At 50.1% G+C, this 27860-nt stretch overlaps 1 protein-coding gene across 1 annotated transcript in view; it reads right to left on the bottom strand.

Moving 5' to 3' along the window:
* Positions 1 to 27860, bottom strand: part of LOC142295294 (gamma-aminobutyric acid receptor subunit rho-1-like) — a 321792-nt gene that overhangs the window by 105208 nt on the left and 188724 nt on the right. The gene's annotated exons all lie outside the window — the stretch shown is intronic.

The raw sequence follows: 27860 nt of genomic DNA, 5'->3' as shown, positions 1-27860 counted from the left end.
GGAACCTTCAAGATCCGCTCTCCACCCGCCCCAAAAATCGGGGTACTAGTGGGACGCCCTGGCCTATCAGGTCGTCACAGGGTATTGTGCAATTTGCACTTCTGCATGATATCCACATCCTCCTTGCTTATGGGTCCTTGACCTTTGATGTTGCTAAGAACCAGCCAATCGAAATCCTAGGAACACTCTGCACCACACCCACCAGACACACCAATGGGTAGCTTGAAGGGAATAGGGCCGCTCACTTGGGGGTTGGTTAGGAAGGGTCAGGAGTGTCAGGAGCAGTCAGTTGAGTGGTGACTCTAGAGAGGAGAGGTCAGGAGCTGGGCTCCTTGCTGATACTAGGTGGCAGACGTTGGTCTGGGCCTGGTAAGAGCTGGAACCCTGGTCGCAGGGGATCGTGACAAGGGGCACGGAACTGCCGAGGAGGGCAGCCGGCGGCCTTGTGCCATTTACGGGCAGGGGCCAGGGCACGACGGGTTTCGTGGACCCTAGGCCAGGAAGTAGCTTCAAGCGTCCTGGTAATTCACCCGACGAGGACGGAACTTTCAAGATCCGTTCTCCACCTGCTCCAAAATTGGGGTACTAGCGCAACAAAGGGGAATAGGACTTTCCCAATAAAGAGTCAAGAAAATCCCAAGCCTGATCCCTGAGAGCAAGCTCACTCCGTTAGCCATACGGGTGAGCGGGACCTGACTAGTTCTATACTACAGGGGCCAACCAGTAAAGAAGGTGCCAAGGGAAAGGTCACAGGCTAACAAGCAACACCATCTGGCACGGGATCCAGGCGTGCTCCCAGCTGCAGCGGTGCTCAGAATTTCGGTTTACAAGTTGTTGGTTTCAGCGTTATTGGACTGAGTGAGTACGCAGTGACCCTTTCCTCCCCAATGGCATCCCTTCACTACCATCACTGAGCCCCGGGGCATTCCGCCTACCCACGGAGAGGTTAAACACCTGGTTGCCATCCCATCGCCACTGGGCTCTCCAAACAGCAGTGGTAGTACTCCACCTTACCACACACCGTGGGTGGAGTCATGAACTCTAAACACACAACCCCCCTGTACGAACTCTAAACACACAACCCCCCTGTAAATACCCCCCTTTTATTTCGAGTGGCCGCACGACCCCTCCCGGGGTACGGAGACCCCTCAAGCCACCGCGGATCTGGATCCGAGCAATCTTGGCTGCTGACACTGGGGCGGTACACTAGCGCAATGAGGAGGATAGGACTTTCCACTCAAACAGTCCAGAAAATCCCAAGCGTGAATCCTGAGAGCAAGCTCCCACACTTAGCCATAGTGGGGAGCGGGACTCGGCAGGTTTCATACTACCGGGACCAACAAAGAAGTAAACTTAGCGCCAGGAGGCAGGTCACGGATCACCAGGCAGCCCCATTGGGGACGGGACCCGAACTAGCTCCCCTCAGCGGCAGTGGTATCCAGAACTTTGGTTTATCCAGTTGTCGGTGTCAGCTTAATGGACTGAGTACGCAAGTGATCCCATTGCACCCAACGGCACTCCCCAACATTACCGAGCCCCGGGGTATCCCCCCTACCCGTGGAGGGTCACAACACCTGGCTGCCCCCTTCCATCATCCCCGGGTACTCCCAACTGCAGCGGTGGTATTCCAATTACCACATACCACGAGTGACGTCATGAACTCTAATACATCCCCCTGTAAATACCCCCTTCATTTGAGTGGTCGCACGACCCCCGGGTCCGGAGACCCTCGAGCCACCACGGATCCAGATCCGAGCAGCTTGGCTGCTGTCACGGGGATGGCAACCTCAAATTCCTGGCGTCATGAACAGGATACGAGCAGGATACACTTACCTGGGTGACATGTGCCTTTGAAGTCGAAACTGCGAGTCAAAAGTCCCGTTTCCCACCAATTCCATCATCTTCTGCCATGTTTTGGTGCCAAAACGCCATCTTCTCCACGAAAGCGCGCAAAGTATAAGCCCTGCCCTTCGTCCTGAGATTGAGCCGGAACCGGAAGTTCCCAGAGGGCCACAGCACCAAAGTGAATGGTGGGCGAAAACTGAGGGAGTGTGACGGCATGTAGCAGCGGGAGAGAAGCAGGGACGCCAGGACTCTGCCATAACGTTCCTGGACCCCTCAGAGTAAAGATGGCGGGTCAGCAGAGCTGGTCACCGGAACGTGCTGTTCCCGCGACCACGACCTGGATTGAGGAAGAGATGGAGCAGCTTTGCAGAAGGATGCGGACGCAGTTCCTGTTCATACTGGATCACTGGAGCGAAGAGATGAGGAGCCTGGCAGTGGCGGTGCAAGCCCATGAGATCGAAATCCCACGTGAAGAGAGGGTAAGGCGGGCTTTGCACGTTGCGACATCGCAAGCTGATGCTGCGATGTCGCACGCAATAGTCCCCGCCACCATCGCAGCAGCGATATCCTTGTGATAGCTGCCGTAGCGAACATTATCGCTACGGCAGCTTCACATGGACTCACCTGTCCTGCGACCGTCGCTCTGGCCGGCGACCCGCCTCCTTATTAAAGGGGCGGGTCGTGCGGCGTCACTGCGACGTCACACGGCAGGCGGCCAATAGGAGCGGAGGGGCGGAGATGAGCGGGATGAAAACATCCCGCCCACCTCCTTCCTTCCGCATATCCTACGGAAGCCGCGGTGACGCCGGTAGGAGATGTTCCTCACTTCTGCGACTTCACACACAGCGATGTGTGCTGCCGCAGGAGCGAGGAACAACATCGGACCGTCGCGTCAGCGTAATTATGGATTACGCCGACGCTGCACCGATGATACGATTATGACGCTTTTGCGGTCGTTAATCGTATCATCGAGCCTTTACACACTACGATGTCGCATGCGATGCCGGAAGTATGTCATTTTCAATTTGACCCCACCGACATCGCACCTGCGATGTCGTAGTGTGCAAAGCCCGCCTAAGCGGTTGCCCAGTCCTTGTTGATTACCCTATGCCGGCCAATGCAGCTGTGGGATCCAGACCGCCCCCACTCCCGGCAAGCACTCCGCCACCACCAACCCAGTCCTCGGCGGACGCCGAGCTGCCTGCTCCCACAATGGCGGAGGTGGAACCTGAAGAGCTGCCGGTTCCGCCACCGCGTGGCATCCCAACGGCTGTTGGGGCCGCGAAGATACAGCTAAAACCTATGCCAGCTAGGGAGCCGATGCCGGACGCCGACGCCCCCTACTGGGAACGACAACAACATTAGTTAAATCTGATGATGACAACACAAGATCAGCGACGACGGGAGATTGCTGCCCGCACTAACCAAGAGAAGTTGAAAGAGTAGGGCTGGTATGCCCTGGAGGTAATGCGGCATGTTATGAGTGATGGCAAAGTCATGCCGGCCTCTGCAGCCAGGTATCAGTGATGATGGTAGCGGTGCCAGGCTATTTAAAGTTAGAGTTAGGATCTGTGTTTTCTTTTATTGTTTTACAAAGTTTGTTATTTGCTATATAGAGTAATGTTATGAAACAACAGAGTTTTAATCAACCAGGGTTAAATGAATAGAGAAAGTCATCTGATTGGGAAGAAGATTATATAATGTGTGCACCAGGTGCTAGTAGTAAAAATGGACCATGGATATGGGACTGGTTGTGACCAACACAAACTTGTGTACTGTAAATAGTTGCACCTCCTGTGCCCACCAGAGTCGTCTTTTGCAACACCTGGGACCTTAACCTGGCCACGGACCCACAATAGGTATGCAGCGGGTCAGGTTGTTTGGGTGGCGGGTTAATGGGATCCAGGACATTGGGACTGGACTGTCGCAGGAAGAGGCTGCAATGGAGCAGGTTGAGCCTCCGCTACTAATCTAACCTGTAGCGTTCCACTGTTGAATTGATGAACTCAAAATATAGTAACATTTAAGTGCAAAGCCTCCCTAATGTGGGATAAAACCTGTTAATAAAAATGTTTTTCTTTTCTATTTTGCAGTTTAAAAAAAAAAAACAAAAAAAACCCTCTAATGTCCTGTAGCTCGAGGACGAGCTACGTTTAACCAAGGGAGAATGTGACGCCCCTGGACTATCAGGTCATCACAGGGTATTGCACAATCTGTCCTCCCATGCAGTATCCACCTCCTTCTTGGTTATGAGTCCCCAACTACATGGCGTTGCCTACATCAGCTAATCAAAATCCTAGGTACACTCTGCACCACACCCACCAAACACACCAGTAGACGGCTTGAGTGGAATAGAGTCGCCCACCTGGGGGGTTGGAGAGGGGAGGTCAGGAGTGTCAGAAGTGAGGAGTTGTGTTTAGGGAGTGAAAGAGAGAGGAAGACAGAAGCAGGGCTCCTAGGAAGCTATGTAGGTGGCTTAACGGTGGTCTGGGCCTAGAGGAGCTGGACCCCCGGTTGCAGGGATCATGGCAAGGGGCACAGATCTGTCGAGGAGGACAGCCGGCAGCCTTGCACCATCACCGGGCTGGGACCAAGGCACAACGGGGATCGTGGACCCTAGGTAAGGGACTAGCTTCAGGCAACCTGACAATTTTCCCGACGAGAACGGAGCCTTCAAGATCGCGATCCACCCACTCAAAAATTGGGGTATTGGTGCAACGAGGGGGATAGGACTTTTCACTCAAAACGGTCCAGAAAATCCCAAGCGTGAACCCTGAGAGCAAGCTCCCACACTTAGCCATAGTGGGGAGTGGGACCCGGCAGGTTTTATACTACCTGGACCAACAAAGAAGTAAACTTAGTGCCAGGAGGCAGGTCACGGATTACCAGGCAGCACCATTGGGGACGGGACCCGAACTAGCTCCCCTCAGCGGCAGTGGTATCCAGAACTTTGGTTTATCCAGTTGTCGGTGTCAGCTTAATGGACTGAGTACGCAAGTGACCCAATTGCACCCAACGGCACTCCCCACCATCACCGAGCCCCGGGGTATCACCCCTACCCGTGAAGGGTCTCAACACCTGGCTGCCCCCTTCCATCATCCCCGGGTACTCCCAACTGCAGCGGTGGTACTCCAATTACCACATACCACGGGTGGCATCACGAACTCTAATACATCCCCCTGTGAATACCCCTTTCATTTAAGTGGCCGCATGACCCCCGGGTCCGAAGACCCTCGAGCCACCGCGGATCCGGATCCGAGCAGCTCGGCTGCTGGCACGGGGGCGGCACATAAATAATTAAAAAAAAAAAACGCTGTGCAGTCCCCCCCAAATTTGATACCAGCCAAGGTAAAGCCACACAGCTGATGGCTAGCATTCTCAGGATGGGGCGCCCCATGTTATGGGGAACTCACAGCCTAAAAATATCAGCCAGCAGCCGCCCGGAATTGCCGCATCCATTAGATACGACAGTCCCGGGACTCTACTTGGCTCGTCCCGAATTGCCCTGGTGCGGTGGCAATCGGGGTAATAAAGAGTTAATGGCAGCCCATAGCTGCCGCTAGGTCCTAGGTTAATCATGGAAGGCGTCTATGAGACACCTTCCATGATTAACCTGTAAGTTAAAGTAAATAAACACAATCACAGAAAAATCCTTTATTTGAAATAAAATATGAAAAAAACACCCTCTTTCACCACTTTATTAACCCCCAAATACCCCTCCAGGTCTGACTTAATCTACACAAGGTCCAACGACGCTTTCAGCTCTGCTACATGAAGCTGACAGGAGCGTCCATAGAACACCGCCGCTCCTGTGAGCTCCATGCAGCAACTGAAGTGAGTCGCGTGATCAGCGGTGATGTCACTCAGGTAGTGCCGGTGTGTGTGCGGTGATGATGGGTGCGGTAGGGCTAAGGTGTGTAAGGTGTGCAAGGTGATGATGGGGGCGGTATTGCCGGGGTGCGTGCAGTGATGATGGGTGCGGTAGTGCCTGTGTGTGTGCGGAGATGATGGGGGCGGTAGTGCCAGGGTGTGTGCAGTGATGATGGGGGTGGTAGTGCCTGGTTGTGTGCGGTGATGTTGGGGGCGGTAGTGCCTGGGTGTGTGCGGTGATGATGGGTGCGGTAGTGCCTGGGTGTGTGCGGTGATGATGGATGCAGTAGTGCGGAGTGGGTGCGGTGATGATGGGGGCGGTAGTGCCGGGATGTGTACGGTGATGATGGGGGCTTTAGTGCCGGGACATGTGCGGTGATGATGGGGGCTGTAGTGCCTGCATGTGTGCTGTGATGATGGGTGCAGTAGTGCCTGAGTGTGTGTGGTGATGATGGGGGCCATAGTGCTGGGGTGTGTGCGGTGATGATGGGGGCGGTAGTGCCGGGGTGTGTGCGGTGATGATGGAGGCAGTAGTGCCTGGGTATGTGTGATGATGATGGGGGCGGTAGTGCCGGGATGTGTGCGGTGATGATGGGGGCTGTAGTGCCGGGATGTGTGCGGTGATGATGGGGGCGGTAGTGTTGGGATGTGTGCGGTGATGATGGGGGCGGTAGTGCCAGGATGTGTGCGGTGATGATGGGGGCTGTAATGCCTGCGTGTGTACGGTGATGATGGGTGCGGTAGTGCCTAGGTGTGTGTGGTGATGATGGGATCTCTCTCTCATGAAAAAAAACAACGAAATACTGATCCGTTTTTTGCTGGATCCGTCGCATTAGTTTTTAAACAATCTGCGACGGATCCATTGCATCAGGCACAAACCGGATTGTGCCTGAGGGCAAAAAACTGATGTGACTGACTCAGGCGTGGGAGTGCAGATCTTCACCACTAAGGTAACAGACTACCTGGCTATACCCAGTACATTCTCATTTCATACTAAAAGGTACCTATAACATTTCCCTAGGTCACATAACCAAAAGGAACTTAGCCACATACAGGCGCTGATGCGCTGAATTAAGCAAGACATGGAAGGTATTTCTCTTGCATCCCTTTCTCTGCCATAATTACCTATTCCTTTTTGCATACTTAGCCCATCTATTCCTATTCTAGTATTTAACCCCTTTATAACCCATGACGTACTGGGTACATCATGGATCATGTGAGGTTCATCCCCGCAGGTTGCCAGGGGCAGTCCACGGCGATCCGCACACATATCAGCTGATTTCACCAGCTGACATGTGTTCTGCTAGTCTCGAGTGGAATCGCGTTCCACCCGCGCCTATTAACCCCTTACTGCCAAAATCTGGCAGCGAGATGTATATGCGCGCAGCGATAGCGATAACTTACCTGCCCCCATCGGAAGTCACGTGATGTGATCACGTGACTTCCGTTGGTTGCCATGGTAGCACAAGGTCATGTGATGACATCTAGAACAAGAGGAAGGATGGGGATCATAGTCCAAGTATGTAATAATAAACGTAAACTAATATCTTCCATAAATATAAAAACTTTTATTCCAAAATTACGTTACAACAAGATATAGGTCATATCAAAAAACTATTGAATAAATAAATAACATACAGGTTTTGACACACAGGAGGGGATCCTGACAAGATACACTAGGGTCCAACAACAAACATGGGGGTGAGATTAGAGGTCCAAAAACCCTATCTATTAAACAGGATGCACCACAGAGTGTTTATCTATGTTCGTGACAGCCATCAAAGGACATACAGTTAGGTCCAGAAATATTTGGACAGTGACACAAGTTTTGTTATTTTAGCTGTTTACAAAAACATGTTCAGAAATACAATTATATATATAATATGGGCTGAAAGTGCACACTCCCAGCTGCAATATGAGTTTTCACATCCAAATCGGAGAAAGGGTTTAGGAATCATAGCTCTGTAATGCATAGCCTCCTCTTTTTCAAGGGACCAAAAGTAATTGGACAAGGGACTCTAAGGGCTGCAATTAACTCTGAAGGCGTCTCCCTCGTTAACCTGTAATCAATGAAGTAGTTAAAAGGTCTGGGGTTGATTACAGGTGTGTGGTTTTGCATTTGGAAGTTGTTGCTGTGACCAGACAACATACTTTCTTTGGTGAAGAAGAACCCGTTCACAACATCAACCTAAGTCCAGAACACTCTCAGTGAAGTAGGTGTATCTGTCTCTAAGTCAACAGTAAAGAGAAGACTCCATGAAAGTAAATACAAAGGGTTCACATCTAGATGCAAACCATTCATCAATTCCAAAAATAGACAGGCCAGAGTTAAATTTGCTGAAAAACACCTCATGAAGCCAGCTCAGTTCTGGAAAAGTATTCTATGGACAGATGAGACAAAGATCAACCTGTACCAGAATGATGGGGAAAAAAAGTTTGGAGAAGAAAGGGAATGGCACATGATCCAAGGCACACCACATCCTCTGTAAAACATGGTGGAGGCAACGTGATGGCATGGGCATGCATGGCTTTCAATGGCACTGGGTCACTTGTGTTTATTGATGACATAACAGCAGACAAGAGTAGCCGGATGAATTCTGAAGTGTACCGGGATATACTTTCAGCCCAGATTCAGCCAAATGCCGCAAAGTTGATCGGACGACGCTTCATAGTACAGATGGACAATGACCCCAAGCATACAGCCAAAGCTACCCAGGAGTTCATGAGTGCAAAAAAGTGGAACATTCTGCAATGGCCAAGTCAATCACCAGATCTTAACCCAATTGAGCATGCATTTCACTTGCTCAAATCCAGACTTAAGACGGAAAGACCCACAAACAAGCAAGACCTGAAGGCTGCGGCTGTAAAGGCCTGGCAAAGCATTAAGAAGGAGGAAACCCAGCATTTGGTGATGTCCATGGGTTCCAGACTTAAGGCAGTGATTGCCTCCAAAGGATTCGCAACAAAATATTGAAAATAAAAATATTTTGTTTGGGTTTGGTTTATTTGTCCAATTACTTTTGACCTCCTAAAATGTGGAGTGTTTGTAAAGAAATGTGTACAATTCCTACAATTTCTATCAGATATTTTTGTTCAAACCTTCAAATTAAACGTTACAATCTGCACTTGAATTCTGTTGTAGAGGTTTCATTTCAAATCCAATGTGGTGGCATGCAGAGCCCAACTCGCGAAAATTGTGTCACTGTCCAAATATTTCTGGACCTAACTGTATAATTCACTAGAAAAAACCTCAGTAGTCTGTGGGCTACCATATATTTATGTTATTAAAGAGTGGAGCTCGTTTATTACCAAGAGGTTGGGGACATATTACAATTCAATCGACTGTACCCTGGCATCCACCCTAACATGGGTAAATGAGTATTACCAGCTAATTGCTGCACATTTGACTTTGGGACACTTCTCTAAATTATTGACCATGACACAGTCGATTGAATTGTAATATGTCCCTAACCTCTTGGTCATAAACGAGGTCCACCCCTTTATTAACATAAATATATGGTAGCTCACAGACTATTGAGGTTTTCTAGTGAATTATATGTCCCTTGATGGCTGTCACAAACATAGATAAACACTCTGTGGTGCATCCTGTTTAATAGGTAGGGTTTTTGGACCTCTAATATCACCCCCATGTTTGTTGTTGGACCCTAGTGTATCTTGTCAGGATCCCCTCCTGTGTGTCAAAACCTGTATGTTATTTATTTATTCAATAGTTTTTTGATATGACCTATATCTTGTTGTAACGTAATTTTGGAATAAAAGTTTTTATATTTATGGAAGATATTAGTTTACGTTTATTATTACATACTTGGACTATGATCCCCATCCTTCCTCTTGTTCTATGTTATGATTGTATATTGGGTTTAGTCACCTAAAAGGAAGCAATGGTCCTATATTCTGCCTTTTTTTGTTCTATTCATGTGATCACACCTGTAGCTATCATGAGTCTCTTTCTCTCAATGCCAGCAGACCGCCGGCAGTGAGAGTAAAGCCACTTTTCTCCAGCTCTCAGCTGTGTAGCTGTGATCTGGAGAAATAGAAGAGCAATCAGATTGCTGATCGTTATAGTCCCCTAAGGAACCTAGTAAAATAAAAGAAAAAGTTTTAAAAAATTAAGAAAACCTAAAAGGTCAAATCACCTCCCATTCGCCCCACTGAAAATTAAAGGGTTAACAAAATAAAAAAATATACACATATTTGATATTGCCGCATTCAGAAATGCCCGATATATCAAAATATAAAATTAATCAATCTGATTGGTAAACGGCATATCAGCAGAAAAATTCCAAACGCCAAAATTACGTTTTTTGGTCACCGCAAATTTTGCTCAAAATGCAATAACAGGCGATCAAAATGTAGCATCTGTGCAAAAATGATACAGTTAAAAACGTCAGCTCAAGACACAAAAAAGCCGTAAAATGAGAACGCTGCGGGTTTCAGAAAATGGTGCAAAACGTGCGCCACGGTTTTTGGACAATCCTGTGAATTTTTTAACCCCTTAGATACAAGTAAATCTATACATGTTTGGTGTCTACAACCTCGCACCGACCACAGGCATCACAGCGACACATCAGTTTTACCATATAGTGAACATGGTGAATAAAATATCCCAAAAACTGTTGTGCGATTGCACTTTTTTTGCAGTTTTCCACACTTGAATTTTTTTTGCTGTTTTCCAGTACACTACAAAGTGTGCAGAATTATTAGGCAAGTTGTATTTTAGAGGATTTTTTTTTATTATTGATCAACAACTATGTTCTCACTCAACCCAAAAGACTCATAAATATCAAAGCTTAATATTTTTGGAAGTTGGAGTAGGTTGTTTTTAGATTTGGCTATCTTAGGAGGAACAGGTAACTACCGTATTACTGTACAGAATAATTAGGCAACTTAATAAAAAAACAAATATATTCCCATCTTACTTGTTTATTTTCACCAGGTAAACCAATATAACTGCATAAAATTTAGAACTAAACATTTCTGACATGCAAAATCAAAACTCCAAAATATTAGTGACCAATATAGCCACCTTTCTGTATGATAACACTCAACAGCCTACCATCCATAGATTCTGTCAGTTGCTTGATCTGTTTACGATCAACATTGCGTGCAGCAGTCACCACAGCCTCCCACACACTGTTCCGAGAGGTGCACTGTTTTCCCTCCCTGTAGATCTCACATTTTATGAGGGACCACTGGTTCTCTATGGGGTTCAGATTAAGTGAATAAGAGGTACATGTCATTATTTTTTCAGCTTTTAGACCTTTACTTGCCAGCCACGCTGTGGAGTAATTGGATGCATGTGATGGAGGTTTGTCCATCATGAAAATCATGTTTTTCCTGGAATGATACTGACTTCTTCCTGTACCACTGCTTGAAGAAGTTGTCTTCCAGAAACTGGCAGTAGGTTTGGGAGTTGAGCTTCACTCCATCCTCAACCTGAAAAAGTCCCACAAGTTCATCTTTGATGATACCAGTCCATACCAGTACCCCACCTCCATTTTGCTGGCGTCTGAGTTGGAGATGAGCTCTCTGGCCTTTACTGATCCAGCATCTGGCCCATCCATCTGGCCCATCAAGAGTCACTCTCATTTCATCAGTCCATAAAACCTTTGAAAAATCAGTCTTAAGATATTTCTTGTCCTAGTCTTGACGTTTTATCTTATGTTTCTTGTTCAAAGGTGGTCATTTTTCAGCCTTCCTTACCTTGGCCATGTCCATGATTATGGCACACCTTGTGCTTTTTGATACTCCAGTAACGTTGCAGCTCTGAAATATAGCCAAACTGGTGGCAAATGGCATCTTGGCAGCTTCATGCTTAATTTTTCTCAATTCATGGGCTGTTATTTTGCGCCTTTTTTGCCCAACACGCTTCTTGAGACCCTGTTGGCTATTTGCCATGAAATGCTTGATTGTTCGGTGATCACACTTCAAAGGTTTGACAATTTCAAGACTGCTGCATCCCTCTGCAAGACATCTCACTATTTTGGACTGTTCAGAGCCCGTCAAACCTCTCTTCTGACCCATTTTGCCAAAGGAAAGGAAGTTGCCTAATAGTTAAGCACACCTTATATAGGGTGTTGATGTCATTACACCACACCCCTCCTCATTACAGAGATGCACATCACCTGATTTATTTAATTGGTAGTTGGCTCTCAAGCCTATACAGCTTGGAGTAGGACAACATGTATAAAAAGTATCATGTGATCAAAATACTTATTTGCCTAATAATTCTGCACACAGTGTATTTAGTAAAACTTATGGTTTCAATTAAAAGTGCAACTTGTCCCGCAAAAAATAAGCCCTCATATGGGAAGATTGACGCCGGAGTTTCGGTCATGCGCACTACTTCTCCTTGTGGCCAGGATGCTTATACCTGGCTTCATAGTGCGCATGACCGAAACTCTGGGGTCACGCGCACTGAGCTGATGTCCAGCGTTGGGCAGCGATGGCGGCGGAGAGGTGAGTGAGATCATTCTCTGACACTGCACATTCATTAGAATGTTAGCCCGCCCACTGGGGCGTACTAACATGCTAATGGAGCCAACTATCCAGGGGAACTAACGCTTATGGGACTCGTCCCCTTGCTCATTAGCATACGATAAAAGATCTTAAGGGTATGTGCCCACGTTGCGTTTTTTCATGCTTTTCCGCAGCGTTTTCAACTGCACCTTTTTAATGCCAAAATGCATGCGTTTTGATTTTCCAGCAAAGTCTATGAGAAATAGGGATTTCTGGTGCACACCATGCTGTTCTAAACGCTGCGTGAAATTTGCATATTTTTGGGCAAAAACTCTGCGTTTAAAGAAGCAACATGTCAATTATTTTTGCCATTTTGGCTGCATTTCCCATCCACTCAATTTAATACAAAACTGCAGCGTTTCTAAAAGCACCGGAAAAGCACTAAAAACTCATGAAAACAGCAAGGTGCGTATAGGCTACTTTCTTTGCGTTTTACATGCATTTTTAAAGCCAAAAGCATTGCCCTTTCTGCCAGAGGATGCTTTTTGAACTGCAACTACCTCGACGCAACGTGGGCACATAGCCTTAGAAATTCTTTTTCTAAAGATCTCTTTATCTATGCTAGGGTATACAGGGATGGTTAGGCAGGGATTAGTAATATATACCCACAACTGCTCGTGGGTGGTGCATATTGCACCTGACAGGTTCCCTTTAAGATGGAGACTGTTAGTGTGTTGGTTTTGACTCCAGGGAGGAACCTCTGAGAGGGGTTATGTGTATTGACTGAGTTCAGGGAGTCGAGACTCGCACTGGGATGTTTTGGAGGTGAAGTGTATCTGAACCTGAGTGAAAAAGAGTGTATACCGTGTTATGCACTTTAAGGCCATGTGCGCACGTTGCGTTTTTTTCTGCGTTTTGGCTGCACTGTGTCATTGACAAAATGTATGCGTTGTGCTTCCCCAGCAAAGTCTATGAGAATCATGCAAAATCTGTGTGCACGATGCTTTTTGAAACGCAGCGTTTTCATTGTCAAATATTTGACAAAATCACTACGTTTAGAAAAGCAGCATGTCAATTCTTTTGTCCATTTTGGCAGCATTCTACACCCATTGAAATCAATGAGTTGTAGAACGCTGCCAAAATGTTAAGCAGTACATTTGCACTGCATTTTTGTTGCGATCTGCATGTTTTTTTGACATTACAAAGGCAGGTCTTTCGGTCTCTCTCTTCGGTCGGTCTGTCGGTTGGTCTCTCTCTCTGTCTAAGTCTCTATCTCTCTCTCTGTCCATGTCGGTCTCTCCCTCCCACCCCCTCTCTTATAGTCACTGATCCACGATCACCGGCGCGGCGCTGCACGGCGTTTACACTGTGGCGGCTTCTTTTTTGAAAATGCCGGCTGCTCATTAATCCATCTCGTATTCCCTGCTTCCCCCGCCCACCGGCGCCTATGATTGGTTGCAGTCGGACACGCTTGCACGCTGAGTGACAGCTGTCTCACTGCAACCAATCACAGCCGCCGGTGGGCGTGTCTATATCGAGCAGTAAAAAAAAAAATTATTAAAAAAAAATGACATGCGGTCCCCCCCAATTTGGATACCAGCCAGGGTAAAGCCACACAGCTGAAGGCTGGTATTCTCAGGATGGGGAGCTCCACGTTATGGAGAGCCCCCCAGCCTAACAATATCAGCCAGCAGCCGCCTGGAATTGCCGCATCCATTAGATGTGACAGTCCCGGGACTCTACCCGGCTCATCCCGAATTGCCCTGCTGCGGTGGCAAACTGGGTAATAAGGAGTTAATGGTAGCCCATAGCTGCCACTAAGTCCTAGGTTAATCATGGCAGGCGTCTCCCCGAGATACCTTCCATGATTAACCTGTAAGTCATAGAAAATAAACACACACATCCAAAAATCCTTTATTTGTAATGAAAGACAAAAAAACACCCTCTTTCACCACATTATTAACCCCACAAAAACACCTCCAGGTCCGACGTAATCCATGCAAGGTCCCACGACGCTTTCACCTCTGCTACATCGGAAGCTGATAGGAGCGGCAGTAGAACACTGCCGCTCCTGTGAGCTCCATGCAGCAACTGAAGTGAGTCGTGCGATCAGCTGTGCTGTCAATGAGGTTACTCGCGGCCACCGCTCTCAGGTGGAGGACTGCAGCTGTGGCCGCGAGTAACCCGAGTGAAAACACAGCTGATCGCGCTGCTCACTGCAGTCACTCAGGGTATTTGCGATCACAGGTGAGTCCTTCACGTGTGACCGCAAATCAAGCCGCAGCACACGCACAGAGCCCCACGATCACAATGAAGTCGGGTGAAGTTCATCAGAGTTCATTCTGATCGCATGGTTCTGTCTCGCAGCCAGCCATGCTCTTTTTGACAGTGTGGTCTCACTCAGCTCTGCTGCAAGCCTATGGGGATGCTGGAGAGCCGAGTGGGACCGCACTGTCAAAAATATGCATTCTGGATGCTTTTCCCACTCTGTCTATGGCAGAGCAAGCATCCAGAATGCATGAATTCTACAGGAATGTGCGCACGTTGCGTTCTGCCGAATGCGTCTCAGAACGCAGCTTTTCAAGCTGCGTCTGAGACGCACAGGCAATATACTTACACACTGCGGAATAGAATGCAACGTGCGCACCTAGCCTAAAGCTGGAGAAGGCCTTATATTCTGTTTCTGGAGAGCAAGTTTAATTCTGCTGATCTTTTTAAACTAAAATGTTCCTATCATTACCTCGTGGAGCAAGCAGAGTAGTAACCCCATCACAATACCATAAAAATTTACACCAAGCAAAAAGGCTTATATCTCTGGAACTGTATACACATTGAACTATGAAATATGTATGACGCAAGTCAGCAGTGGGTGTATGGTGGAGCTCAGAGACTTAAAGGGGGTATCCGGCTTATTTTTTGTTATTTCACTATTGGGCTACATAACGACAGGTAGGTAGATAGCAACTACTTACCCACCCCGCTTTCAGCCCCTCTCCCCAGGCTCATTAGACCGCTCCTGCTGTTATTTTGCTGCTTCCTGTGATGTCACGATGACAGTGGCAGGACCTTGTTGATGAACATCTCAGCCGACGTCATGTTGCCGCTCTGCTGATAACCAGGTACAGTGTGATGCAGCCCCCGCCCCCTGTCATCCTCCTCCGCCCCCTTCTCACATTCTGTACTCTCCCCCGCTCCCTGTGCGCTGCTTTATGTGCCCTGTATGTGCCGGCGCCCTGGACAAACAGGGGGACCCTCTCTGTGGAGGACACCATCAGTGTGTTTGCCCGACGGTGTCCTCAACTCTTTATGCAGTCTGGGTCCTGGTAACTGTCTCCCCCCTCAACTGTGCTCTGTCTCTCTGCACTATGTGATGAACGCAGCCTTTGGCGCTCCTGGCTTTTGAATACATTTGGGAGCAGAGACCAGGGACGTCATCTGACACCAGAGGTTAGCAGCACTGAGTTCTACATCACTCAGCTGTAAGGACACTGCACTCATCACAGGACGGAGGAGAAGACGAGAGAGCATGTGTGAGAGAAAACGCGGGGGGCAGAGAAGAGTGTGCAGGTGGAGAAAAGAGAATGCACAGGTGAGAGACAGAGTGGGGGGCTGTGCTGGCGGGTAGAGGAGACAGCGCAGGGGGTAGAGAAGAGAGTACAGGAGGGGGGATAATATTATATAACTCCAGGTGTGTGTGGGTGGGAGTATGTGTCGCGGGCAGGGTGAAAGGCCACGGCCAGTGGGGAGCTACTCGAGATGCTCGGATCCGGGTTCGTGGCTGTGGCTCGAGTGGCAGCCGGACCCGGGGCTCTTGCAGCGGCCCGTCGCCCACAACAATAATAAAGGGAGTATTTACAGGGGAAGAGTTTGTCAGTGACGCCCCCGTGGGTTTCGGTGATTCGCTGGTGACACCGCCGCTGGCTTTGTATGAGACACCTGGGGCTGATGGAGCGGGGCAGCAAGATGGTATGCCCTCCACGGGTAGGGGAAGTGTTATCCTGGGGCCCAGGTGTAGGTGGTGTGCAGTGCTGGGGCGCCGTCTGCAGGCTGGACCGGATGACACCGGTGTACTCACTGTTGTTGAATAAACCACACAAAGTCCAAGTAGTAAACCAAGTGCCGGATACCGGTTGTCTCCGGAGGGGTGTGCTTGGGTCCCGCACACCGGTTGACAGGACAGGGTCCCTTCCTCCTGCACTTCTGTGTTTTCGTCTTGTGTGTTGAGCAGTGTTGAGCCACCCCCCTAGTGTTCGAGTTTGGTTCGGTTCGTCGAACGACGGGTTAGTTCGGCGAACACCTTCGAACCCCATTGAAAACAATGGCAGGCAAACATAAAAAAACACATTATACATATATGTGACGGGGTGTACATCAGAGCAAAGAGAGACAACAGGCCGAGGATGATCCAACAGGTTTACTAACAGGAATACAGGAACAGCACACGACAAGTCCAAATAAAACAGATTCGGGGGCACCTCCCGATAATCCAAAGTGCCAGATCACAACGTAATAGTCCTTTTCAGAGTCCCAGAAATCCCACACAATCCACTGGACGGCGAGGTCTGTCCGCAGATTCAGATCTCGCTCCCTTCCTCTTCAAAAACTCAACTCCCAACTGCATTTAGAAACAGGAGTGAATTGTTTGAGCTCGTGGGCCCGCCCCTCAAGGGTAGGGGTCTATGCAATGGTTGGGCCCACTAGAAGATTCTAGAAGGTTGGCTCCGAGATGTCTACAGGTTTGTGTAGTTGGCGTTATCCACTGCTTACGAAACAATGAGAAGTTCCCCTGGCTGTGTGGACAAGAGATAATTGCATTATGGGCCCAGAGACACAGGAGATGGGGGGAAGGTATGGTTACTTACATCCCAAGACATTTCAAAGTGTTCAGTAAGTACAACCAAAGGAAAATGACATCACATCCTGACATAGTATTACAGCAAATACAGTGAGAAGGTAAAATACATCATGACAATTCCTTCCCCTCCCAACTTGTGTACGTACTAGGGACCTCTACAGGTCACTGGTTAAGTACACGCAGGCATGGCTGACAGGACTCAAGGCTCCTCTTGCCTGGACAGTCCATCTGCATTTTGGTGTTGGCTGCCCCTTCTATATTGTATGGTAAAGTTATAGGGCTGCAGAGCCAGGCTCCATCGCAGTAATCGTCCATTGTCCCCAGAGACTCTGTTCAGCCAGGTGAGGGGATTGTGATCAGTAACCACAGTGAATTCCCGTCCATACAGATACGGCCGTAGTTTCTTAAGGGCCCACACTACAGCCAGACATTCCTTCTCAACAGTTGCATAGGCCACTTCTCGGTCCAGCAGTTTCCGGCTGAGATAGGCGATGGGGTGCTCGTCCCCAGCTGCATTCACCTGGCTGAGGACAGCTCCCAGTCCATAAGCAGAGGCATCCGTTTGCACAATGAATCTCCTCTTGTAGTCTGGAGCAGCCAGGACAGGATCGCAGATCAAAGCATCCTTCAGCCGGTTAAAAGCCTCATCACAGGCTGGAGTCCAGATCACCAGCCGGGGCATTGTTTTCTTGGTCAGGTCGGTAAGAGGCTTGGCCACAGTACTGAAATGAGAAACAAATTTTCGGTAATAACTGGTAGTGCCCAGAAAAGCCATAACTTGTTTCTTAGTTTGGGGTACAGGCCAGTCTCTAATAGCCTGGATTTTGGCAGGCTCAAAGCCTTGTGAGGTAGCGCGGTCGGCTGCGCAGCAGAAGACACGGGATCCAGGCATCAAGGTTCACAGCACACGGTGTTTAATGTCCAAACAAAAATCCACAGCAATATACATGTCTCTCCAGCAGAGACTCAGGGAGTTGTGATCACTCCCTCACACCCAGCACACCTGCCCTCGTTCCTGTTTCCTTTTAACCCTTCCTTAAGCCTGTAGGGAAACAGCATTAACCCTATAGTGGATTTACTTTCTATCATGGAGTGAGCACAACCTGGGCGAGACATACCGGCCGTCATAGATAACCCCGGTCACAGTCTCACATACCCCCCCCCTCAGTTCAAGCGTGCGGGGTTGAACTCCAGCCATCAAGCACGGGCCACGGGACAAGGCATCGGCGTTGCCCTGCAACCTACCGGCCCGGTGTTCAACCGTAAACCGGAAGTTCTGCAGAGAAAGGAACCACCGGGTAACCCGGGCATTCCGTTCCTTGGCGGACCTCATCCAGACCAGTGGAGAGTGATCCGTCACCAAGCGAAACTGCCGTCCCAGCAGGTAATAGCTTAGGGACTCCAAGGCCCACTTGATCGCCAGGCACTCCTTCTCCACTACGCTATAATTCCGCTCGGGAGGGGTGAGCTTCCTACTCAAGAAGGTGACGGGGTGTTCCTCCCCCTGAACCACCTGAGACAGCACTGCCCCCAGGCCGACCTCCGAGGCGTCAGTCTGTACAATGAACTCCTTCCGGAAATCAGGGTTGACCAGAACGGGCTGTCCGCACAGGACCCCCTTCAGGGCCCGGAAGGAGTCCTCGGCCTGCGGAGTCCACCGCACCATGACGGACTTCTTGCCTTTGAGAAGGTCCGTCAAGGGGGCTGATAGTCCCGCAAAATCCTTTACAAACCTCCTGTAGTACCCCACGATACCCAGGAAGGCCCTAACCTGCTTCGTGGTCAGGGGTCTAGGCCACTTCTGGATCGCCTCAACCTTGTTAATTTGGGGCTTAATCACTCCTTGGCCTATCACGTAGCCCAAGTAGCGGGCTTCCGTGAGTCCCAATGCACATTTCTTGGGATTGGCTGTCAATCCGGCTGATCGAAGCGCGTCCACCACCGCTTGTACCTGTTCCAAGTGGGTCTGCCAATCGGAGCTGTAAATAATGATGTCATCCAGGTACGCTGATGCATACGCCTGGTGGGGTTCCAGCACTAAGTCCATCAACCTCTGGAACGTGGCCGGAGCGCCATGTAACCCAAAAGGCAAGACAACATAGTGGAAGAGACCCTCCGGCGTAACAAAAGCGGTTTTCTCCTTGGCGGACTCCGTTAGTGGCACCTGCCAGTACCCTTTGGTCAGGTCGAGCGTGGTAAAATATCGCGCCTGTCCCAGCCTATCAATCAGCTCATCCACCCGGGGCATGGGGTAGAGATCGAACTTGGATATTTCGTTCAATCTCCTAAAGTCATTGCAGAACCTTAAGGAGCCATCGGGTTTTGGTATTAGGACAATCGGACTAGCCCATTCACTCCGGGATTTTTCGATGACCCCCAGGCGTAACATTGTCTTTACTTCCTCCGATATGGCTTGTCGTCGAGCCTCCGGTACCCGGTATGACTTCAGGCGTACCTTCAGGTGGGGCTCGGTGACAATATCATGTCGTATCAGACTGGTCCTACCGGGCAGCTCGGAGAAGACATCGGGGTTCTGCTGAACCAACCGTCTGGCCTCTCGCCTCTGTTGCTTGGTGAGGGCTTCTCCAATCCTTACTTCCGGTTCGTCCTCTCCGGAGGTCGCTGGAGCCGGATGTGAACGACCCGAAGAGGAGGGAGGTGGGGAAAAAACAGCCATCAGGCTTTCCCGTTCCTGCCAAGGTTTTAATAGGTTGACATGGTATATTTGTTCAGGTTTCCGCCTACCGGGCTGCAATACTTTATAGTTAACCACCCCTACTCTTTCCTTTATCTCGTAGGGGCCTTGCCACTGAGCCAGGAATTTGCTCTCCGCCGTGGGGATCAATACCAACACCCGATCCCCGGGTTTAAAGGTCCGCACGGTGGCTTGTCTATTGTAGCGGCCGCTTTGCGCGGCCTGAGCCTCCTGTAAGTGCTCCTTCACAATTGGCATGACCGCGCTTATGCGGTTCTGCATACCCAAAATGTGTTCAATCACACTTTTATGGGGGGTGGGCTCTTGTTCCCATGTTTCCTTTGCCAGGTCCAACAATCCCCGGGGATGTCGCCCGTATAACAATTCAAAAGGCGAAAACCCCGTGGATGCCTGTGGCACCTCTCGTATGGCAAACATCAAATAGGGAAGCATCATATCCCAGTCTTTCCCGTCTTTTGAAATCACCCTTCTTAGCATGGTTTTCAGGGTTTTATTGAAACGCTCGACTAAACCGTCCGTTTGCGGATGATACACAGACGTACGCAACTGCTTGATCTGGAGTAGCCGGCATAGCTCTTTGGTCACTTTAGACATGAATGGGGTCCCCTGATCCGTAAGGATCTCCTTGGGCAATCCCACCCGGCAGAACACAGCAAACAACTCCCGAGCTATAAGCTTTGCTGCAGTATGTCTGAGAGGTATCGCCTCGGGATACCGGGTGGCATAGTCAACGATCACTAGGATGTGTTGGTGCCCTCGAGCGGACTTTACGAGGGGCCCCACCAGATCCATCCCTATCCGTTCAAAAGGGACTTCTATAATGGGTAACGGTACCAACGGACTGCGAAAATGGGTCAGGGGTGCAGTAAGCTGACACTCCGGGCAGGTTTCGCAGAACCGTTTTACCTCCCCAAAGACCCCGGGCCAATAGAACCTTTGCAATATTCGCTCCTGCGTTTTCTTGACCCCTAGGTGGCCACTCATCAGGTGTTTATGAGCCAAGTCGAGGACCCGCCGGCGATGCGGCTGGGGCACCACCAACTGTTCTACCCCTACGCCCCGTATTTCATCTACCCGGTAGAGTAAATCCCGCTTAAGAGCGAAATGGGGGTACCTTACCTGGGCACTGGGCAGCTGTGCCACCCCGTCAACTACTGTCACCCGACTCCGGGCATGTATTAACGTAGGGTCCTGGAGTTGGGCTGTCCCAAACGAATCCGGGGACGCCTCCAACTCCGGGATGGGCTCGACCGTCTCAGCCTCTCCTGCCAATACCTCTAGGGGTGACCTATCGGGTTCACACTCTGTCCCTATCATCGTGACCCCTACGGCAGGTGTCCCGGATTCAGGATTGTAGGGCTCAGGTCCCGGACCGACCAATATCTGAGGGGACTTAGGGGGTCCCCTCCATAAAGTCCAAAAATAGGGCAGATCCCTTCCTAGGATCACGTCATAAGGAAGAGTGTTAAGAAGTCCCACCTCATGTTGCACCTGACCGCAAGGTGCTGTGATGGTGACAATCCCCGTGGGATAGTCGTGGCGGTCCCCATGTATGCAAACCACCCCCACGGTACGTCCTGTGGCCTTTACTTTAGCCCTCAAGGTGGATCGCACAAGGGTCACTAAGCTTCCGGAATCCAACAATCCTGTAACCGGACATCCATTCACCTGTATTTGGCACAAGTGGGGCTCGGTCTCTGGGGAGACCAGGTCAGCGGTACACACCACCTGAGCATACATTGAACCCCGCCGGGTAACCCCACAATCCATGGGCTCCGTGGTGAGTGGACACTGCGCTTCCATATGTCCCACCCGCTGGCACCGCCAACATCTAATGGGGACGGAAACCCCCTTGACGGGTTGTCGTTTAGGGTACAGAACCTTCCGGACCTCAGGAATGGCGGCCGCGGCCTCAGACGGGACGGTAGGGGACTCCTGTACCGTTGTCAGCGGTGGGTCCTTGGCCCTAGGCTTGGAGGGGCCGGACCGACGGGCGGTACGCAAAGTCTCAGTGTCCCGTATCAAGTCCTGCGTAGCCACATGCCGCTCTACCAGGGACACTAATTGGTCCAGGGTACTCGGGTCACCCTGTCCTACCCACCGTTGAACGGTGACGGGTAAAGTGCGCACAAAACGATCCACTACTACCCTTTCCACCATTTGCGCCGGGCTCAGAGTGTCAGGCTGCAACCACTTTTTTACAAGATGTAATAAGTCATAGGCCTGGGAGCGTACGGGTTTGGCTTCCTCATAGAACCACTGATTTACCCGCTGAGCCCGTACATAGGTATTCACCCCCAACCGAGCCAGTATTTCGGCTTTCAGGGTCACATAGTCAATGGCGTCCTCGGTACCGAGGTCCAGGTACGCTTTTTGGGGTTCCCCCGTCAGATAGGGCGACAATACCTCAGCCCACTGCGGGGTCGGCAGCTTTTCCCGCTCGGCCACCCGCTCAAACACCGCCAGGAACGCTTCCACATCATCACCCGGGGTCATCTTTTGCAACGCTTGTCTCACCGCTTTCCGGACGCTGCCGTCGTCACCCGGTCCCGGGGTTGTTGCTGCCGGTCCGGCACGGATCGACTTGGCCAGGAGAACCATCTGTTCTTGGTGCCTTTTTTCCTGCAATTGTAAGGCTTGCTGCTGACGTGCATTGGCCTGCTCCATCTGTTCTTGGTGCCTTTTGTCCTGCACTTGCAAGGATTGCTGCTGACGTGCATTGGCCTGCTCCATCTGTTCTTGGTGCATTTTGACCTGCACTTGCAAGGATTGCTGCTGACGTGCATTGGCCTGATCCAACTGTTCTTGGAGTTTTTTTTCCTGCACTTGCAAGGATTGGAGCAGGTGTGCATTGGTCTGTTGCTGCTGTGCATTAGCCTGAGCCAAATGCTTTAGTATGTCCTCCATGGCGTCGCCGGGTTTGGGCTGTAGTATAGCCGCTCGAATCCAGGACATGCGCAGCTGGGTCACCAGGGATGGATGCTACACCTCACCGGCTGTCATGCCCGCCGATTCTCCACCATATGTGAGGTAGCGCGGTCGGCTGCGCAGCAGAAGACACGGGATCCAGGCATCAAGGTTCACAGCACACGGTGTTTAATGTCCAAACAAAAATCCACAGCAATATACATGTCTCTCCAGCAGAGACTCAGGGAGTTGTGATCACTCCCTCACACCCAGCACACCTGCCCTCGTTCCTGTTTCCTTTTAACCCTTCCTTAAGCCTGTAGGGAAACAGCATTAACCCTATAGTGGATTTACTTTCTATCATGGAGTGAGCACAACCTGGGCGAGACATACCGGCCGTCATAGATAACCCCGGTCACAGTCTCACAGCCTCCACTCCTCCCACTCTGCAAAGTCACCACATCCCCGGAGGATCTGATCCACCATTCTCTGGAAGGTGGCCGGGGCATTTTTCATTCCAAAAGGCATGCTTAGAAATTCATACAGACCAAAGGGGGTTATAAAAGCGGACCGTTCTCTCCCTTCATCCGTTAGAGGGATCTGCCAGTATCCCTTACTGAGATCCAAGGTAGTGACATATCGGGACCCAGCCAGTCGGTCTAGAAGTTCGTCAATACGAGGCATTGGGTAAGGATCGCTGACGGTATGGTCGTTTAGTCGCCGATAGTCCACACAAAATTGAGTACTCCCATCCTTCTTGGGTACTAACACCACAGGGGAGGCCCAAGGGCTATGGGAGGCCTGGATTACCCCATGCTGTAACATCTCCTCCAGTTCGTGCTGCATGGTGTTTCGAACTGATTCAGGTACCCGGTAAGGAGCCAGTTGTATGGGACGGATGCCCTGAGTGTCCACATGATGTTGGGTGACGGTGGTTCGACCTGGTTGGGATGAGAAAGCAGCCCGTCTCTGTTGAAGCACTTCCAGCATCTGGATTTTCTGTAAGGAGTCCAGGTAATCTCCCAGGGGAACCTGTTCCACAGTGGATGGGGCTCTCGCTGCTTCCACGAGATCAGGTAGAGAGTCCTCATCCTCTTGACCATCTTCTGAAGCCAACCGACAGCTTGCTATCATTGGAATGTTCCGGTCATGGTACTCCTTAATCATATTCACATGGACAGTCTTTTGCCTTAGCCCCTGATCATCTAAAGCAAGAAGGTAATTGGTATCATTCAGTTTTCTGAGAACCCGGAAGGGACCCTCCCATGTGGTCTGCAGTTTATTCTGCCGATGGGGAACAATCATTAAGACTTGTTGTCCTTCTACAAACTCCCGATAGCGTGCGTTACGGTCATACCATGTCTTCTGTCTGGTTTGAGCCATACGCAAATGACTCTGGGCAAAACTAGCAAGTTTGGCCAAGGTTTCTCGCAGCTTTAGGACATAAGGGACAACAGGGGTTCCTGTATCTTCAATTTGCCCCTCCCAGTATTCCTTGAGCAGGGTTAAGGGTCCTCGGACCTTTCTTCCATAGAGTAGTTCAAAGGGGTAGAACCCAGTGGACTCCTGGGGAACTTCCCGATAGGCAAACAAGAGATGGGGTAGGTACTTCTCCCAGTCTGAATCTCGGTCCGTGAAGGCCCTCAGCATATTCTTCAGAGTGCCGTTGAATCGTTCACAAAGTCCATTTGTTTGGGGATGATACGGGGTCGTTCGGATCGCTCGTACTCCACAGGTGCGCCACAGACACTGGACCAACTCTGACATAAACTGGGAGCCTTGGTCCGACAAGATCTCACTGGGGAATCCTACTCTGGTAAAAATAATAACCAAGGCCTCGGCCACCTTGGCTGCAGAGATACTTGACAAGGCCACGGCTTCTGGATATCGGGTGGCGTAGTCCACAACAGTGAGAATGTACTGCTTTCCAGATTTACTTGGTTTAGCCAGAGGTCCAATGATATCAACAGCTACTCTTTGAAAGGGTTCTTCTATTATAGGGAGCGGTTGCAGGGGTGCCTTTGGGTGATCTCCGGGTCGCCCTCTACGCTGACATATGTCACAAGTTCGGCAGAAATGCGCCACTGCTTGGGAAATCCCCGGCCAATAAAAAGTTTGAGTCAATCGTCTCTCGGTGCGGGTTTTGCCTTGATGGCCAGCCGTAGGAATGTCATGAGCCAGGTGTAATAGGGGAATTCTGTACTTCTGAGGAACAATCAGCTGTTTGCTATAAGTCCAGGGCTTATCTAGGGAGTCGGCATTGGCAACCCGATACAGAAGTCCATTTTCTCTGATAATTCTTTCTCCGTTCTCCCCTAGCTGCCCTATTTCAGCCCGAGTTCTAAAACTAGCAAGGGTGGGGTCAGTCTCTACTTCTTGTCTAAACTGAACTTTATCCCAAGTAACATTCATATTATCCCCACAAGAAGAATCACTCACCGGCTGTAATGGCAGTTCTGGTGGCCTCAGTTCCATGGATGGGTTGTACACGTCCACATGGGCTGCTCTCTTGGCTTGACTTCTGGTTACCGCACCGACAAAGTGGCAATGAAGATTCCTCACATCATTTCCTAGAAGAACGTCTGCAGGGAGGCCGCTCATCACACCGACCACAGATTGTTTTGCCCCAAAGCCATAATCCAGGGTTACACTCGCTCTTGGAATATATCTCTGGGTACCTCCTGCCAGTTCAATGGCAATTCCTGGTCCCTTTTGAATTGCTTGTGGTTGAATTACTCGGGGATCGGCTATGGTGAGGAAAGCCCCAGTGTCACGGAAGCCAACAACTTTTTGGCCATCCAGCACGACCTCCTGTAGATGTTTGTCCTGAAGATCAGAAGAACAGGTGGCTGGAGCTCGCACCCCATAGACTCCGGGTAGGGGAGCCAGGATATCTGAGTCACTTGGCAAGTCATCAGGCACAGAATCCAGCTCTTCTCCTGGTGAAGGTGTCTGTAGGTAATGAACAGGCAAAGGCGGTCTGTAGCTGTTCTGTCTACGAACACCTGGACATTGGAATTGCATGTGCCCAGGCTGCCCACATCCATAACATCTGCGCTCTGGGATTCTTCCTCCGCGTCGTATTCCCAAAGGTGGAGCATGAGTAATGCGAGGCACAGTCACACGAAGGTCCCCATGAGTTGACGGTCTAGGGTGATGGTGAACATTGGGGCCAGAAGGACCAAGGGCCGCCAGCGTTGGGGGGTTGGTGGTTTTTTTCTCACTGGGTAGTAGTTTTTTCCACTGAGGCTTGATGGTGAGAGCCTCATCAGCTAGAGCTGCAGCTTCCTCCACAGTGGCTGGTCTCCTTTCACGCACCCATTCCCGGATCTCAGCGGGGCACTTGAAGTAAAACTGCTCTTTTAGGAGGACCTGGAGGACGGTCTCCAAGGTTAAGGCCTCCTCTGCCTCCAACCAACGATGCCACAGATGTTTGAGTTTGTGGGCATACATCTTGAAGGACACTTCCTCATCACATGCTAGAGTACGGAACTGAGTCCTGTAAGTGTCTGGCGTTACAGCATAATGTTCTAGAATAGTCTGTTTAATATCCGCATACTCACAGTTCCACCGAGGGTCCATAGCTCTATAGGCTGCAGCAGCTCCACCCTCTAAGAGCCCAACCAGATGCCGGACGCGCTCCCTTTCTGGGACTTCCATTAATCGACACTGATGCTCAAAGTCCTGGAAGAAGCCCTCAATGTCACCAGCAGCCTCATTAAACTGCTTGAAGTCTTTGCGGGACACTCTGGGAAGTTCCCTCATGATGGGTGCTGGGGTTACAGTCTGTCTGGAACCTCTCGCGGCTTCCACAGCGAGCTGCTTATCCAGCAATGCCATCTCCTCCATCCTGCGCTCCTTCTCTTTAGCTCCACGCATGGCCTCTCTCTTATCTTCTATGGTGGCCTCATCTCCAAGCAGTGCCATCTCCTCCTTGTACCACACAACCCATTGACTTTTTTGGGTATTCACCTCCGGCTCCCGTCTTTGCTCCCCTTGCTGTGGAAATTGTTCCTTGGTGCCATCTTGCAGGCAAGCGTGTTCCAATGCCTCAATTAGTTGCTCCTTAGAGAGTCCTTTGTAGCCGACACCTAATTCACGGGCCTTTGTTTGTAGACTCGCCACAGTCCAGTTCCTGTATCCTGAGGTTCTGGTTTCAGACGTCGATTGGCTGTTGTCCTCCATTTCTTCTGCTCTGATCCCGCCGCTGCCACCAGTTTGTGACGGGGTGTACATCAGAGCAAAGAGAGACAACAGGCCGAGGATGATCCAACAGGTTTACTAACAGGAATACAGGAACAGCACACGACAAGTCCAAATAAAACAGATTCGGGGGCACCTCCCGATAATCCAAAGTGCCAGATCACAACGTAATAGTCCTTTTCAGAGTCCCAGAAATCCCACACAATCCACTGGACGGCGAGGTCTGTCCGCAGATTCAGATCTCGCTCCCTTCCTCTTCAAAAACTCAACTCCCAACTGCATTTAGAAACAGGAGTGAATTGTTTGAGCTCGTGGGCCCGCCCCTCAAGGGTAGGGGTCTATGCAATGGTTTGGCCCACTAGAAGATTCTAGAAGGTTGGCTCCGAGATGTCTACAGGTTTGTGTAGTTGGCGTTATCCACTGCTTACGAAACAATGAGAAGTTCCCCTGGCTGTGTGGACAAGAGATAATTGCATTATGGGCCCAGAGACACAGGAGATGGGGGGAAGGTATGGTTACTTACATCCCAAGACATTTCAAAGTGTTCAGTAAGTACAACCAAAGGAAAGTGACATCACATCCTGACATAGTATTACAGCAAATACAGTGAGAAGGTAAAATACATCATGACAATATACACATACAGTTAATAAACATTGTCATTATACTTACAGGTCCCCGTGTCGTCGCGTCCTGCATGCTGTCTCTCGCCGCTTTTCCTTCCGATCATCGCTGCGCTCTCCCGGTAACCAGCACTGATGATAGGACCTTCCGTGACGTCGTCATAGCATGTGACCAGTCACGTGTGTATTATCTCATTGGCTACAGACTGGTCACATGGCTAGACGTCATGCTAGGTCCTGTCAGTGCATCTCTCCGGTACGTGGTGCTCGCTTGAGCATCTCCGTGTACCGGCGAGATGCTTGGGTACAAGCTTGGCTCCTTGTTCCTGCATGTTGGCGCTCTTTACAGAGTCAGCCCACA

Source organism: Anomaloglossus baeobatrachus, chromosome 3 (assembly GCF_048569485.1).
Source record: "Anomaloglossus baeobatrachus isolate aAnoBae1 chromosome 3, aAnoBae1.hap1, whole genome shotgun sequence".
NCBI lineage: Eukaryota > Metazoa > Chordata > Amphibia > Anura > Aromobatidae > Anomaloglossus > Anomaloglossus baeobatrachus.
Note: the sequence above shows the minus strand (reverse complement) of the source record. Positions and strands in the feature narration are given on the sequence as shown.